Source organism: Dipodomys merriami, unplaced genomic scaffold, assembly GCF_024711535.1.
Source record: "Dipodomys merriami isolate MVZ:Mamm:240054 unplaced genomic scaffold, mDipMer1.0.p SCAF_1, whole genome shotgun sequence".
Classification (NCBI taxonomy): Eukaryota; Metazoa; Chordata; class Mammalia; order Rodentia; family Heteromyidae; genus Dipodomys; species Dipodomys merriami.
This window is the reverse complement of record NW_027202270.1, coordinates 134,848,781-134,866,050: the sequence shown is the minus strand read 5'-3', so window position 1 is coordinate 134,866,050 and position 17,270 is coordinate 134,848,781. Positions and strand designations below refer to the sequence as shown.

The following is a 17,270-nucleotide window of genomic DNA, read 5'->3' as shown; positions in this document are numbered from 1 at the left end:
TTGATGACACATCTTGAATTTAAATTGCAATCTACTTTTTTCACTTTGCCTCATCCCTCTGTAATGAGTCTAGTTGAAGTCATATGAGATCCTTTTTGATAGTTGGTTTGCAAACACTGATAGATGCATCAACCTTACAAAACTTGCATGTGCTTTTCATGGAGTTCAGTTTGTGACTGAAAGTATCAGCTATTTCTATATACATGTAGATTTCAGTGCACAACCAATTTTCTGCAGCTGTTCATTCTTCTTGTTGGGGCTGGGGTGTTGGGATATAGGTTCTTGTTATGTAGTACAGACTGGCCTCAAACTTGTAATCTTTTCACTTGAGCTTCCCAACTGCTAGAATTAAAGGCATGTGAATCCAATAGATCCTACTTGACTGCTGATGAGCCAGTCCCCTATAATATAATCTGTAATTTGCAATTATACTTGTCCCTTTTGAAACACATTAGTCTTCTTACTGGTTGCTAGTTTGCTTTTTGCCTTGAAGCTTCTTGTTTCTCTTAGTTAATTTAAATGCCAGGCTTTGTTGTTTAGCATCTATGGAAGACACAGGTCTATCTAGATATTAGATAAGTCTGAATATTTGGTCACCACATCTAGGTTTATCAGGGTGTTTCTTATCTTTTCAGAATGTAGAAGTTTTTTTTTTTTTTTTAACCTTTTCCTGATCAAATTCATTACAGATGGTGAACTTTTTTTTTTTTTTGTTGTTTAAATATAAGGTTTGAAAGTAAGGCTTTGTGCTTGTTAGACAGATACTCTACTACTGAGCCATGCCATTAGTGTCTTCCTTATTTTGTACTTTTTAAAATTTTCCCTCAGTTCTGGGGCCTGGTGCCATCCCTGAGCTTCTTTGTGCTTAAAGCTAGCATTCTACCACTTGAGCCATAACACCACTTCCGACTTTTTTGAGTAGTTTATTTGGAGATAAACAGTCTCATAGGGACTTTTCTGTCTGTGCCGGCTTCAAACCCCAATCCTCAGATCTCAGCCTTCTGAGTAGCTAGGATTATAGGCATGAGCCACCAGAGCCTGGCATCTTGTACTTTTGAAACTAACTTGAATAGGAAAAAAATAGGAAAATGATACATTTGGTATTCTACTTATGTATATTGACCATCACCATGGAAAACACATTCGATTTTACTGTAAATTCTCAGGTTAAATGTGTCAGATACTAATATTTTTGTGTTGTCATATATTATTAAGTATTTTTTAATAAGTGATGTTAATAATGTTACTTTCTCCTTTTGATGGCCAGTGGAAACTAGAATAAGATTTATCTACGATTAAACAGTAAGCCACTGAGAAACTTCCTTTGTATATATTACTTTACTACTGCTTCTCCATTTGTGACTTTTGGTAATATGAACCAAATGTTCACTATCCTAATATTCTTCTCTATATGAGGAAATTCTTTTTTTAGTTTCACATCTTAAATCTTGGGAAATGTGAAAGCTGCTTTTATTCTTTGTAATTTCTTTCAAAAAAAGAATCTCCATTTACTCTTGATTGAACTTTCAATTTTCTATTGGTAGAAATGACAACATGCAGTTGAAAAATTCTATCTATTGAAGGCGTTTTACATTTTCTATAGATGCATATATATATATTGTTGTAAAGATACTGTACAGAGAGGTTACAGTTACATGAGTTAAGATAATGAGTATATTTCCTCTATAGACACATTTTAAAAAAAGAATTCCCTCTTTGAATAATTACTAAAAATATAACACAAAAGTGGCGCTGTGGCTCAAGTGGTAGAGTGCTAGCTTTGAGCTGAAGAGATGAGGGACAGTGCCAGGCCCAGAGTTCAAGCCCCATGACTGACCAAAAAAAAACAACCAAAAATATATCTTAAAATGTACATAATTTCCTCTTGTATTGCATATTATATCCTTTTCCAAGAAAATGTACAATTAGAATCCTTTAGAAAAAATTGTATGCATTCTTTATTGGCATTATTCATATATGTCATTTGGGTCATAGACTTGTTTCATAGTTATATAAAACAAAATATAATGAGAAAGAAGAAATGTAAAATGTAAGCTTCCATCTAAATACCAAAGGGAAAAAAATTCAGTGTTCTTTCTCTTCAAAACATGTTAAAATCCAAGGAAGCTGAAAAAGCTTTTTGCATTTATATAACAGTTTATACTCAGTAGTTACAAGACTAAACCAAAAGAGTATAAAATATATAGGAAAAAATTGCTTTAGCTATGAAGAAATCATCTTATCAAATGCCTTAGTTCATTAAGACTGCTTTTGTGATTACTATTTCTTTAAAAATATGAAATTAGTCAGTTCCAAGAAAAGCTTCAGAACAGCTGTAATTACAGCTGCAGATTTAGTCAAAATAGGGGGTTTAAAATACTGTTTACTACTCTTTTGCATCTCTTTCCTTTGCCCCAAATAACCCAAATTTAGTTGTAAAAGTTGTGGTATGCTCAGGATTTTTGAAACTGGGTGCCATATGTTTAACTGCATGTAGAGATGATGATTGCATGTGACTTTTTATTAAAATTCTGGGAAACTTTTAGTCTACTGCTCTACATTGTTAAATAATATTTTATCAGCCTGCCTCTACATTGGATTTTGCAGATAAGTGTACATTTCACGCAGTTTAGTGATTTTTATTAAGACCCAGGCATCTGCTAAAATTACTTAGAGGGGTAATAGTTTTCAGTGTAAATTTGAGCTAATGTTGACACAAGCTGACTGCAAGTAATTTTAAAAGCCTGTATCTGTGTTTAGAAGTATCTTTTGAAATTTTGCTTTAATAGGAAAATTTAAAAAATCTCATTTAAAAACAAATTCTACAAATTTCCTAATTTTTGGAGCAAAATATTGTAATAAATCAGAAGCTAGATATATATCCTAGCCTTCCTCCTTTATAGCTTTATGATCTAGGTAATAGATTGCATTTTAAAGTTGAGTGTTTAATTCTTCTGTCTGGAGTTGGCTTTAAGAGTTATTGGAGACTATGAGCAAGAGCAGAGTATGATGTTACCATCTCTTGCAGGTGCTAGTCATTCTGAACATTAATCATAGGATGTAATCATATAACTTGGATTCCAACCACAGTTGTTCTGTATTATCGACTCAGAATCGGATTCAAAGTTGTAGTGTCATTGCTAAGTCACACATGGGGAAATGTAAAGTCTTCTGTAAAACTAACAATTTAACACTTTCAGTCTGGACCTATTGGAACAAAAATGTACAAGACATTATGTCGAAAAACGAACTTTACAATTTTGTTGGGGGGTTGGGAGGATCTGGGAGGACAGGGATGGTAAGGGGAAACAAAGGAGGAGGCAACAATGATTGATAAGAAATGTACTCATTACCTTGCTCATGTAATTGTAACCCCTCTGTACGGTATTTTCACAATAAAAAAATCTTATTAATAAAAAAAAGAAAATCAAGAAAAATGTGATGAGGGTACAAAGCAATACAGAACACAGTTCTTAGCTTTTTAAGTGCAAGTGCAAATATCTGCAAAAATATGCATTAAAATAATGAAGCACCTATTACAGGATGAATAAACTTGGATTTTTAATTTTCAGACTGAGGAACTCTTTATTTTTTTTTCTTTTTCTTTTTTGTGAACATACTGTACAGAGGGGTTACAATTACATGAGCAAGATAATGAGTACATTTCTTATCAAGCATTGCAGCCTCCTCCTTTGTTTACCCTTCACATCCCTTCCCAGCATCCCCTCCACTCCCCCCACAATTCCCCCCCCTCCCCGCACCAAAGTTGTAAATTTCTTTTTTGACATGACAACTTGTACTTCTCATTGTTGCAAAGGGCCCACCTGTATCCTTAAACGACTTGTTTTTCCCCATCTCCTCCACAAATTATACCGACATCAAATATAGTGAAAGCAGGGGTTATACTGTGGGGGAGAGACATACAAAGCAACAAAGAAATAATCTTATAAATGCATTAGAAACAAATGCATGAAAGAAAAAAACATTTAAATACATATCTAAGGGTTCATTTCCCTAACATCACATTATCTGACCTTTTCTGCTTGACTCATACATATACTAGATATTGCAAATAAGGGAAACCATGGGACCTATGTTTCTTTGGGCTTGGCTTACTTCACTTAATATAATTTTTTCCAAGCCTTTCCATTTCCTAACAAGTGGGGCAATGTCATTCTTTCTGATGGAGGCATAGAATTCCATTGTGTATATATACCATTTTCTTGATCCATTCATCTACTGAGGGGCAACTGGGTTGGTTCCATATCTTAGCTATAGTAAATAATGCTGCAATAAACATAGTTGTGCTGGTAGCTTTAGTGTGGTCTTGTTTGTAAACATTTGGGTAAATGCCCAAAAGTGGGATTGCTGGGTCTAGGGGAGCTCTATGTGAAGTCTTTTTTTTTTTTTTTTTGGGCGGTCAAGGGGCTTGAACTCTGGGCCTGGGTGTTGTCCCTCAGATCTTCAGCTCAAGGCAAGGGCTCTACCACTTGAGCTACAGCGCCACTTCCGGTTTTCTGGTGGTTTATTGGAGTTAGGAGTCTCACGGTCTCTCCTGCCCGGGCTGGCTTTGAACCTCGATCCTCAGATCTCAGTCTCCTGAGTAGCTAGGATTACAGGCGTGAGCCACCAGCGCCCGGCTATGTGAAGTCTTTTGAGGAACCTCCATTCTGCTTTCCAAAGTGGTTGAACAAGTTTACACTCCCACCAACAATGAAGTAAGGTTCCCTTCTGTCCACATCCCCTCCAGCATCTGTTGTTGTTAGAGTTCTTGATTTTTGCCATTCTAACTGGGATGAGGTGGTATTTCAATGTTGTTTTGATTTGCATTTCTTTTATGGCTAGGGAGGTTGAGCATTTCTTCATGTGTCTATTGGCCATCCTTCTTTCTTCTTCAGAGAAGTTTCTCTTTAAGTCTTTCGCCCACTTATTTATTGGGCAGTTGTTTCTTTGAGGATTTGTTGTTGGGGCATTTAATTTTTTGAGTTCCAAGTATATTTTAGATATGAGACCCTTGTCCGTTGTATAGCTAGTGAAGATCTTCTCCCAATCCGTGTGCTTTCTATTGATCTTGCTAGCTATGTCCTTTGCCATGCAGAAGCTCTGCAACCTCATGCAATCCCATTTGTCTAACGTTTCTTTGATTTGTTATGTTTCTGGGTCTCTATTAAGAAAATTTGGGCCTGCGCCAAGGAGACCTAGGGTTTCTCCTATTCCATCCTGTAATGTTTTCAGAGTGTCTGCTTTGACTCCGAGGTCTTTGATCCATTTGGAGTTGATTCTGGTGGCAGGGTCATATATAAGGATCTAGCTTTAGTTTTCTACAAGTAGTTAACCAATTTTGCCAGCACCATTTACTGAAGAGGCTGTCTTTCTTCCATTCTATTGTTTTAGCTCCCTTATCGAAGATTAGTTGGCTATAGGTCTGTAGGTTCATTTCTGGGTTTTCAATTCTATTCCATTGGTCCTAAGGTCTGTTCTTATGCCAGTACCAAGCTGTTTTGATTACTACGGCTTTATAGTAGAGTTTGAAATTTGGTATTGATATTCCTCCAACAGTGTTCTTTCCGTTGAGGAGCGTTTTTGCTATTTGGGGTCTTTTATTGTTCCATATGAATTTTTGGATTGCCTCTTCTATTTCCTTGAAGAATGAGGTTGGAATTTTGATAGGTATCACATTGAATTTGTAGATAGCCTTGGGAAGTATTGCCATTTTCACGATGTTAATCTTTGAGGAACTCTTTAGATCTTAAAGAGTTTCCAAAGATTTTTGACCAACTGTCTTTCTACATTTGAGGGAAACATTTGCTTTTATTTTTGTATAATACAGCTTTTCCAAGAAAATACACAATTAGTATTATTTGGAGAAGATTGTATGTATTGTTTATTGGTTTCATTGATATATGTCATTTGGGTGATAGACTTAGTTCAATGCTATTATAGCATAATGAGGAAGAAGAAATGTAAAAGGTAAGCTTCCACACAAGTGACAAAGTAAGCATTTGTCCCTTTGTGTGTGTGTGTGTGTGTGTGTGTGTGTGTATACATACACACATACACACATTTTTTTCCTGCTGTTTGAGTTATTTAGCAAGAGGGTACAGATATATCTAAATTTTGACTGTCCAATAGCTAACAAATGGGAATGGAACCCCCCCCCCTCCAGTGCTGGGGATGAAGCCTTAGGCAAATACTCTACCACTGAGCTGTATAGCCAGAGGGCTGTATAGCTAGCTCTAGGCTTGGATTTTATATAGAGCCCAGTGCTTTTTCCATAAGTAGCTTGTAGGAGAAGCTCATAGTACTTGGCATGATGTTTATTGATTTAGCGAGTCTGTGCCTCTGCCTAGAACCTTTCACTGTATGTGTGTGTGTGTGTATTGCCTTTTATGAGATTTATATTTATATTACATTCCTTTGAGTATTTCTAAAATCAACCCCACCCCCCAGCCCAAAAAGTTTCAGCTAGGATTTATTTTAGTGTAACAGAGTTCAAGTGAAAGAGAAGAATTATTTCCTCTGGTACTGAGGTTTTGAACTCAGGGCATTATGCTTTCAAGGCAAGTACTCTACCACTTAAGTCATGACCCTTTGGTTACAGTTTATTTTTTTGTAAATAGGGGCTTACATTTATGCCTGAATTGGCTTAGCTTATGATACTCCCTATTTACATTTCTTGCTTAGCTGAGATAATGGATAGGATCTCACTAACTTTTTGCCCAGGCTGCCTTGGAACTGTGATCCTCCTGATCTCTGCCTCTTGAGTTACTAAGATTTCAAGTGTAAGCTACTTTTGCCTCTTTTTTTGAGAAAAAAAAAAAAGCTAAGTAAACTCACTACATTGAACAATATATTGTATATCTTTCCTAACTGTAAAATAGAACTATATTCCTTGTAAAAGTTTAGATAACGGAAATAGTTTTACATATTTAATGAGCAGATTTGCAGCAGAGGGAAATGCTTTCAGTTCTTCTTCTACCTGAAGCACTAGGGTTCATGTGCAGTTGCAGTTTAGTGAATCATCACTAGCAGTTTAGATTGGAGAGTATTAAAATTTTTATTTTATGAAGCAACAAGTGGGAGGTATGTGTTCTTCTTGGCTGATGCTCTTTGTATGTTGTCCTTTACATATCCTATTTTCTTTGGCTACTGGCCTAATTTTAATGACTTTAATTTTAAAAAATATCTTAGAGAGTGGTCTGTAGGACTTACAAAGCTAAACAACAGCTATAGGACTTGCATTATTTGTTGAGAAATACTAGATTAAAACAGTAGAATAAAATAAAATTTTACCATGGGTACTTTCTGAGTCATTAGTAATATGTTGATATCAGAATATAAAGTTCTTTCTATGACTATCTTTTTTTTGGTTGTTGTTGTCAAGGTATCTTTGGTTTAAGTAGGGCAAGGGCAATGCCTGCTATCTTGATGATAGGTGGTGGGAATAGGAAAGCTAGAAATATACTTGGAAAAAGGAAAATAACCATGTAAGATGAATTTAATGGGAAAATATGTTTTGAGAAACATTGTAGAGTGTTTTAAAATTACCTTTGCATAAAAATACTAATTATTAGGAGCACCAGAATTTATAATGTTTGAGTGAAAATACCATGCCAAATAGAGATTTTTAAATTTCCTGTTTTATTATCTTGCTATTTTGTGGGCCTGAAATATAGAAGTCTCTAAGATTTGAGTTGTCCTTCCTGTGTTCCAACTACTCTTTTCACATTTTCTATCATTTTTTATGCAGCTGTTATTACATGGATTGCCTTATTCATAACTCTAAAATGGGATGAAACATTAAAACACTAAGCGACCCATCATAGTCCTATCTTATCCTTTAATTCTTAGTTAGATAGGAACTTGTGAGTATATACCTAGGCCATGATTGACCTGGGAATGGCTCAGTAAAATTCTTAAAAAAAGCAGTTAGTTATGTCTGGTGACAGTAAATTGATTAAATGTTGAGTAAAAAGATTTTGTATTTATGCTTGTTGCCTTCCTGCTTCAGGAAGTTAGTCTAGATTTTAATAGTGAATTCCAAGTATGCAGTCACTTGGATTATCTTGAATGTTTTCTCTGCTTTCATGACTGGACAAATTACTAAATTTCATTTTCCTCAACTGTGATTTGGAAATAATAGTAACCATCTAACAGCATTGTTTTGAAGATTGGAGATAATGGCAACTATTATAGATGATCAATTTTTGAATTACATAATATCCTATGTGTATAATTGCATATGTAAAAGTTACGGCATTACTAATGGATGTTCAATAAATGGTTGCTGTTACTTTATGTTGGTTCCAAGGATGTAGCTTAACCTGAAATTGAAGCTAACATAAGGTATATAAATGGGTATTCTGGTCAGACCTAATTGACTAAGTTGACAGGATTTGAAAGTGAAGTGTTTATTAGTGTATGCTTAAGGATAATCTTCAGGGTGTAATCACCTAGAAAACTTGTTAAAATGTCAAGTTTGGGGTTGTCAGAGACTCAATCTCTGAATCAGAATTTCTGGCCCTCCAATCTAAATTCTACAATTTTACAAGCTTAGTCATAATTCTCATTCACTATGAAGTCTGAGAGTTACCTTTTTAAATTATTCTTTTTGATGATTGAAAAATGATTTGAGGGAGAGGCATACTTGCCTTGAATGTTCAAGGACCTGGGTGGTTCAGTCCCCAACACTGAAAGCTAGCAACCCCAAAACCAAATCGAAGTTTTAGTGATTTTTTTAAATAGGTACTTTTCTTTGGTGTGGTAAATTTTCTATTTTATTGATGAGGGAGGTGGAACATTTTTTTTCTATTTCCATTTTACATATGACATGTTAAGTATATTTTTCTATGTTAATAGAATTGGTGGGTGACAATCGTTCAGCCAGTATTCAGCAAATGTTGCTTATTTAACAAATATAAGTATTTATTAAATGCTTAGTAAGTAGCCCTTTTGGGGTGTATATCTTTGATGTTTTATTCTAATGATGTAATCTCTGAGTAAGATGGAAAGGAAGGCAGATTGAGAACATGTTATTAGTTAAGCTAGAAAGAGAAGGGGAAGAAGTATTACTTGTACTAACTAGCAGGAAAAAAAAAGCCCTACAAATAATTTACAGAACATGAATCATTAAAAGCTGATGGAAGTTTTGAAAGCATTTTGGTCTGGGCTATTTTATTAGTCATATTAGTTAAGCAAATAATGAAAGAGTGATACCAGTAATCCTCTAATCCTCTAATCCTCTGCCTCTGTGTGTGTGTGTGTGTGTGTGTGTGTGTGTGTGTGACTATTATTTTGTACATTAAGAACATTCTTCTTTTGTCTTTTATTTTATTTTTTGACTTACTGGGAAGTCTTTATCTTACTCCCCCCGCCCCACTTTTTTTTGGTGGGGCATAGGAAATCAAGTTATATCTTCACAGAATTTGGTGTGTGTGGACTTTCCCTCTTATATTATTCTTACAGTTGCTTCAAATCATAATTTTAAACTTAGGTCTTAGAAGACTACATGTTGTTGAGTTTTTGATTGGTATCTTTACTTCCCAAATTGTTTTGATTTCAGTATCTATTTAAATAAATTTTTTATGGGTTAAATGACTCTTTCTAATATCTGTTGTTCTGTTTCATTCTGAAATTGGGTTATCAGGTCTTTGTCATTGTTAATGAAAGCTGTACTGTATAGTTCTCTTAGGAGTATGCTTACACTGAATGAAATGAAAATATCTTAATAATCCTCTGCTTTAAATACAAGATAATGCCGTGCGCAGGTGGCTCACGCCTGTAATCCTAGCTACTCAGGAGGCTGAGATCTGAGGATCGTGGTTCAAAGCCAGCCCCAGCAGATAGTCTGTGAAACTCTTACCTCCAATAAACCACTAGCCTTGAGCTGAAGAGCTGAGAGACAGTGCTCAAGCCCAGAGTTCAAGCCCCACGACCGACAAAAAAAAAAAAATACAAGATAACATTTTACATGTTTTAAACTTAGTCTGTTTGTCAATACATGATGTGTTATTTATATCTGAGAACATGGACCATTGTGCAATACTATTTAGAATTCACATGAATTATTAAAACTTTCTGTAGACTTTTTGTTGACAGTGTGTATCTGCCTGTCCTTTAAAAATCTTCCTCAGGGGGCTGGGAAGGTGGCTCAGTGGTAGAGCGCTTGCCTTGCATGCATGAGGCCCTGGGTTCGATTCCTCAGCACCACATAAGAAAAAAAGAAAAAAAGCCAGAAGTGGCGCTATGGCTCAAGTGGTAGAGCGCTAGCCTTGAGCTGAAGAGCTGAGGGACAGCGCCCAGGCCCAGAGTTCAGGCCCCATAACCGGACCCTCCCCCCCCCCCCAAAAAAAAAAAAAAAGAAAAAAAAAAGAAAAATCTTCCTCAGCATTTTTAGTAGTAGCATTTGAGTCTTATCAGAACTTGATTTTTAGTTTCTGTAATGACAAAAGGAAAGAAAGGGAACATTTTTAGAAGTTGGGAGGTACAGAAGAGGAGAAACGTCAGACCAAGCTCATGCCACTTTCATTGTAAGAAATAATTGGAAGTGGTGATGATGGTTAACATTGTGGTAGTAGAAGTAGTAAAGGAATGAATTTAAGAGATACTAGGGAGAATGTGTCTCTTAATATGGGTTTTAAGTTACTTCTCAAATATAGCTAATGAAAGTAGTTACTATAAAATTCATTTTTGCTTCTGTGAGGTAGTCTCTTGTGTAATAAATATTGGTATATTTATATTTGTCACACATTCCAGCATAAGAACAATATTGGAGTTATAACAACCTGAGTTACTGTCCTTTCCTGTCATATTCCTGCTTTATTGGCCACAGACCCTTAACAGTGTTATAAAATGATATTACTTAAAAATTTTAAATTGTGATTATAAAGATGATGTGCCAGAGGGGTTATACTTATGTAAGTCAGGTAAAGAGTACATTTCTTTTTGGACAATGTCACCTTTTCCCTTGCTCTTAGCCAGTTTTTCCCTCCCATCTCCACCCATAAGTTGTAGAGCTCATTTTCATCATAGTGTTTAGTGAGTACCACTGCTGCATTTTTTTACCCTTTGTCCCTCCATTTCTGTGCCTCCTCTTACACTTCCAAAGACATGCAAAGGAACAAACAATACCAAATAAAAAACCCCAAAGCAAACAAAACCAGCAACAAAGAAAAAAACCTTGTTTCCATTTCGATAAATATTATTTTGTATGATCAGAGGCACATCGGCATTGAGCCTTTGTGTTTTTCTCCTAAGAGTTATCCTCCTTTGGTCTCATGGTGTGTGAATGCCTAGAGTCCAGTATAATTTAACATTCAGCTTCCACCGTTTGTCTCTCTGAGCTTGTTTCACCTCACCTAACATGATTTGTTGTAGGACCATCCATTTCCTTGCAAATACATAATAATATTATTTCTAATGGCTGTGTAAAATTCCATTGTACATAGGTAGATATCACTTTATTTTATAATAGTTTTTGTTTTTTTTAAACTGGAGAGCACAGTAATTTCTTTTAACCATAACAGAAGTTTTATTACCAGTAATTATTTTTCTCTTCAATGATTACAGAATGTTTTAGAAGATTATTAGAAAACATTTTATTGCTGTATGGCAAAGAATATAGTTTTTCAAATAGACTATCTGAGTTAACTCCTCAGGTTTGTCCACTTAACTAAGAGTGTGACTTGGAACAAATTATTTAATACCTCATTTCTGCCTGAGCTGTAAATGGGGATTATGAGGACTACATTTATTTGTAAAAAAAGAATAGTAACTACATATAAAATATGCCCAGTAATTATTATTTGTTATTATAGTATTTTCAGTGAACTCCGACAGAGTGAGTACAACCCCTTTTGTATTTAAAATTTCAGAAAATTTAATTAAAAAATTACTTTTAGATTGGTGTTTGACTCCTTTCTCCTTTTCTCCCTTGTCTGTCCTCACATCTGTTTTAAATTGAACAATGTTATTCAGACTTTAATGTGCCTAATGATTACTTATACATAGGTTAACAGGTGGATTCTTTTTCAGTAGTTTTGGAATAGTCATTTTCAGATATTGATTTGCTAACAAATGTCTCTAGTAATCTGAAGGTGGCTGGTTCTAAGTGATTCTTAGCTCCTCTCTGTTCAGTGTATTTTAAACACTTGAATATCTTTTGATTAAAAAAAATACGTTGAACTATCACATCAGCTAAATCAAGTCTTTTCTTGATTATGATTATCATTATAATTTTTTTTGTATAGGCAAAATTATCCTAAGTCATGCTTATATACAGTGGGCCTATATACAGAACCATCACTTTAATGATTTAAGGAGTTGCTAAGCTAAGAGGCTCCATTTTATGTCTTCATCTACTTTGTTTTCCTTCTGCAGTGATAAAGTGCAGCTGGTCAGGATTCTTAAACTGAATGACAAATAATGTATTTGTCTGGAGTTTTCAGTAAACTAGACTAAAAAGTTTGATTCCTTGAACCTTTCTTCAGGAATACTGTTTCCTTTTCCCTTTCATCATTTTTCTCTCTTTCTAATTTTTTAGCAGCTTCCTTAAAGTACTGTAATCCAAGCTAGATAGAAAACTTCATTAACAAAACTGATGTCAGAGGAAGAAATGCAAAATTCCTTCTACTTCTAAAATTCTGTGTGTTTTTTTATTTAAAGAAGAAAACTTGTATTTGTTTCAGATTTTTTATTGGCCTTCATATTTTTGAGGGTTTCTACTATGATATTTGTTTCACTATGTGGCTTTCTGAGGTTGTGTTTCCTATTTCTTCTTTATCAAATATATTTCTTTTTTGGGGGGCAGGGGTCCGGTTGTGGAGCCTGAACTCTGGGCCTGGGCGCTGTCCCTCAGCTCTTCAGCTCAAGGGGAGTGTTCTACCACTTGAGCCACAGCGCCACCTCTGGCTTTTTTTTTTTTTTTTTTGCTTATGTGGTGCTGGGGAATCGAACCCAGGGCCTCATGCATGCAAGGCAAGTGTTCTACCACTGAGCCACCTTCCCGGCCCCTCAAATATACTTCTATATATTTCAAATCGGGTACCTCTTTTAAGGGAGAGGCAGTAAGTATTTTTTCTTGGATTATCTGTTTTGGGAAAAGTTTCTAAAGTGATCAAGATTATATTGATATTAGTCCACCAAGTTATGATAGATTAATTAAGATAAGGTCAGGAAAATAATTCATACTAGATAGTTCAGACAAGAAAATTTAATATACAGAATGTATTTGCAGATGTGAGAAGGGTTAAAAATGCAAAAGGGGTGGGGAATTGTAGGAAGCAGCCACCATACCAGCTGCTGCTGGTATTTCTGAAGTGTGTTGTTTTGGGGGATGTTAGAAATAGTTGGTGACTTCCACTAACTGCTACTGTTGGAGTTGAGGGCCTAGACTACGGTACTGCTGACACAAAAACAAAAACAACCTCATAGCTCTAGTGACCTTTATTAAAAGTATGAGAAAGTTTTCTGATAAAAGAGAAAAATAGTTTTCAGAGTTATATTTTTAGGGATGAGTATTAAAGGGGAAATTTGGACTTGAGAAACAAAAGTTGAATAACCAGCATTCATCTTCTGACTCCTCTTCTGATAAATGATGGCCTGTGCCTTTAGTCTCTGGGTCTCTTTCCTAACTATTAGGACCACAAATCATAATCATGCTGAGGTTTGGAAGGAAGCCAGTTGCTATTCATTTTACAACAGATATATAATCACTTAGGAATGGGACTAGATTTTGGAAATGTATTGTTAAATAATGTTGTCATTGTGTGAAGCTCATGAAGTGTATGTAAACAAGCTATGAGGTTACTAGACATTATAAACTTAAGGGACCACACCATTGTCTATGTGTTAATGTCACTTACTATGTGATTGATTCATTATTGTTTTATAGTTAATGGGACTTGTGAGCATGAGAACAGGGGCTAAAAGGTAATCTCTGAAATAGCTATTACAGTTTTTCTTGGAATCTGAGATTTAATCATTGGATACTGATTCTTTGGCTCTTGAGGAGTTTCTATTTTTTAAGAGCCCTAACTTAAAACTTAAAAAAAATCCCCCCCCCCAAAAAAAAAGAACAAAAGCCAGTACTGGTGGTTTACACCTGTAATCCTAACTATTCAATAGCTGAGATCTAAGGATCAAAGTTGTAAGCCAGTAGAAAAGTCTGTGAAAGTCAGTTATCAGAAGTGAAGCTAGATGTGGCTGTGTGGCTCAAGTGTTAAGAATGCAGCCTTGAACAGAAAATCAAAGTGACAATGCAAGCCCCTGAGTGCCCCAGTACTGGCACAAAAAATAAAAATAAAACAATGTAAAAAAGAATGGTAGGAATAACACTAATAGCCAGAGGTTCAACCTTGGCCTTCAATGGGAACCATTCATGGAACAGATTGTGCCTTCTCTGTCATTATAATATTCTCTTTCTCACAGAGCATCTCATATGGTAACAAGCATAGGAATCACTTGGGGGATCTTGTAAAATTGCTTCATTCTCATTCACTATGTTCCGAGAGTGAGCGTGAGCTCCTTCATCTCTAAACCATACTTTCCTCTCTTCTTTGGTTTGAGACCCACTAGTTTGGCTTAGATCTTCTGTTGAGTCTGGGTTTTGAAGGTTGAGGAAGTGATCATATTATTACCATTTCTTGCAAGCCTGCCTTAACTGTCTAGAAATATTCTGGGCAATTTACCAGTGGGGCATATATCTCTGAATATGTTTTTTTCCCCACAGTGCTCTGGATGCAGAGGCTTGTCTTATCTTGTAGTTTTTCTGGAAGGTGTGCAGCTTATCAGAATGTATGTTTAAGGGAAACTAATGGGGGATAGGATGAAATAGCACATGCATCTGTTACTTGTTTTCTTAAAAGTCATTATTGCTCTTATTATTAATTATTCTTGATAATGGGACTAGCTATGGGTTTCAAAAAATATATTGTTTGAATTTCCTACTGATTGCATTTCCTCATTTTTAACAAGTTTCATATACTTAAAATTATGAAAACATAGGGTTTTGCCCTGAGCAGAATAAATAGCAATCTTTCTTAATGGAACTTGGAATAGAATCCAATTTATGAATGTGTTAAGTGCTCTTTATATCTGAATTTTTACACTACCAAGGTGTACCTAATCACATGAATAAAGTTAATCTATTATTCAGTTGCTATCCTTCCTGATCCTCACAACCCTTCCCCTTTCCTAGATCTTTTTCTTTGTTTTTACAAACGAAAGATTCCAGGTACTTTCCTTTTGGTTGTTGATGCTTATTTAGTGTTATCCTTAAATTTTTAATTCAGGCTGTGGATAGAGAAATCATTTATCTCAATCAGCTGGGCTGAGAGCTAACATGAAAGTTAAGGATTCAGGGAATTCTTACTGAAGGGTGAAAAAAAAGACTCAATTTTAGAATCCTAAACAAAGCATTTTGATTGGCATGTGGAGACCCCTGCATGCACACAAACATCCATATTTGAATATTTATAGAAGATAATCTGTCAAAATTACTGTTATTTTAATTTGTCAAGCTTGGCTGATTGCTGCAGTTGGATGTTAGTTGAATTCTAGATGAGGAACTGTAAATACGTTCTTGAGTGGGACATGCTTTTTGTCCTTGAAGCCTATTTGAATATTTCTGTTTACTCCTCCCACTTCGTTTTTAAACCTTCATGTTCTTTTTTTGGAGGAAAATTAATGTAGGATAATGACTAAATTTAATTTTTTTTAACTAAACCTATTTACATTTAGTGATCAAGATTGTTTAAATATTTTTGACTATTTCTTTAGTCTTTCAAAGGAGCTGTCTCTGAAGAGTCAAGCTCAGAAATATCTTACTTGAATGACTTTATGTGAGATAATGTTTCATGTTAACCACAAATAAAATGTATATTTCTAGATGATTAACAGTTCTTTTTTTATCTCATTTTGAACAGTTATAATTTACATGACCCAGAATCAAGCAATAATACCATTTTCTGGAAATACTACATGGTTTTTTAATCAACTTCTATGTTCTAGGGGAACAAAGGTAAGCCATATTTTAGTGAATATTGACATAACCTTGTTAATAAATCAGTATCATTTCTTTAGGTGATTTCTTCTCACTCAGAATTACTGTGTAGTATTTATTGATGAAATATATCTCAGTGGTATCTGCTCAGACTACATTATTTCAGCTCTAGACACGATGTGGTGCTTTTTCTTTCAAATTCATTTTGAGACTTACCTCACAAACAAAGTGATACATTTTGAAATGGTAATCTATGTGCTCTATGTGTTAGGCCATAGATATAGACCCAAATGTATAGACTTTATATAAGCCACCTGATATAACTACATACTTTAAAAAGTAATTTTTTCTTTCGTGTTTGTCATAATTATAACCTGACATAATTCAATGTTTTGTTAATTGTTCAGTTAGAATTTATTAAGTGTTAGATTTCTTTTGGGATTTCATGCATGTAGTATTTTAGAAATACATGTTTTATAAATTGAGAGTGGAACTTTTATAGTACTTTCTGTCTTTCACAAGCATCCATCATTCATTCTTATTTAATCACTTATTTGCAGATAAATTTTTTTCTAGAGGATTTACATAGTTTTGTAATTACTAGTTTTTCCCTTTTTTTTGGTTAATAGCTCCAAATAATTTCCCACAAATCTTACCTAATTCCTCATCTTTCTAAGAAAATTCACTCAATTTTAATGCTATCTTCTGACTAAGTAGTAAAAGTATTAGTAATTCCTTATGATGTTAATCTAGTTCCTAATTTTATAAAGGTTCATCATCTGTTTACTGTATAAAGTATTCAGATATGTCTCTTGTACATAATACATTGCAAGTATAGAAATAATAGTAAAATTTACATGTGTGAAAAATGAAGATACCATTGATAGAGATTTTCCTGGACCTGGCTATTCTGATATCCTTGTTAAGTTTGGATACAGTACTTTATTTACAACAGTACTTTCACATTTCTTAAGGTAAAGTCGATAGCATTTTCTCCTTAGCCACCATGCTGCTTTTGGTTAAGTAGCTTACAAATCAGATAAATAATATTTAATCCAGTAATATGAAATATAATATGCTGGTTTTCACTGTGAGTTAGGAAAAATTAGCTGTTTCTTGCTATAAGATCAACAAACATGGCCAGAATAAGATTTTCCACGTAAATTAATTTTTGATAAAGGTTTATTCCAAAGTGATAGCAAGAGTTGACTCTTGGCATCTAAATGTCAAATTTCATATAAAGTATGGTGTCCTATTTTTTTTTCCTCGA

General features: G+C 34.7%; 1 protein-coding gene across 5 annotated transcripts in view; it reads left to right on the top strand.

Annotated features, from left to right (window-relative positions):
* Positions 1 to 17,270, top strand: part of Fut8 (fucosyltransferase 8) — a 166,961-nt gene that overhangs the window by 31,093 nt on the left and 118,598 nt on the right. For 3 of the 5 annotated variants that reach the window (XM_070031754.1, XM_070031756.1, XM_070031758.1), the window contains exon 2: positions 15,924 to 16,018. The exons of the other annotated variants lie outside the window; for them this stretch is intronic. The gene's annotated coding sequence lies outside the window, so the exon portion shown is untranslated. The remainder of the gene's footprint in view (positions 1 to 15,923; positions 16,019 to 17,270) is intronic. 5 annotated transcript variants of the gene reach the window in all.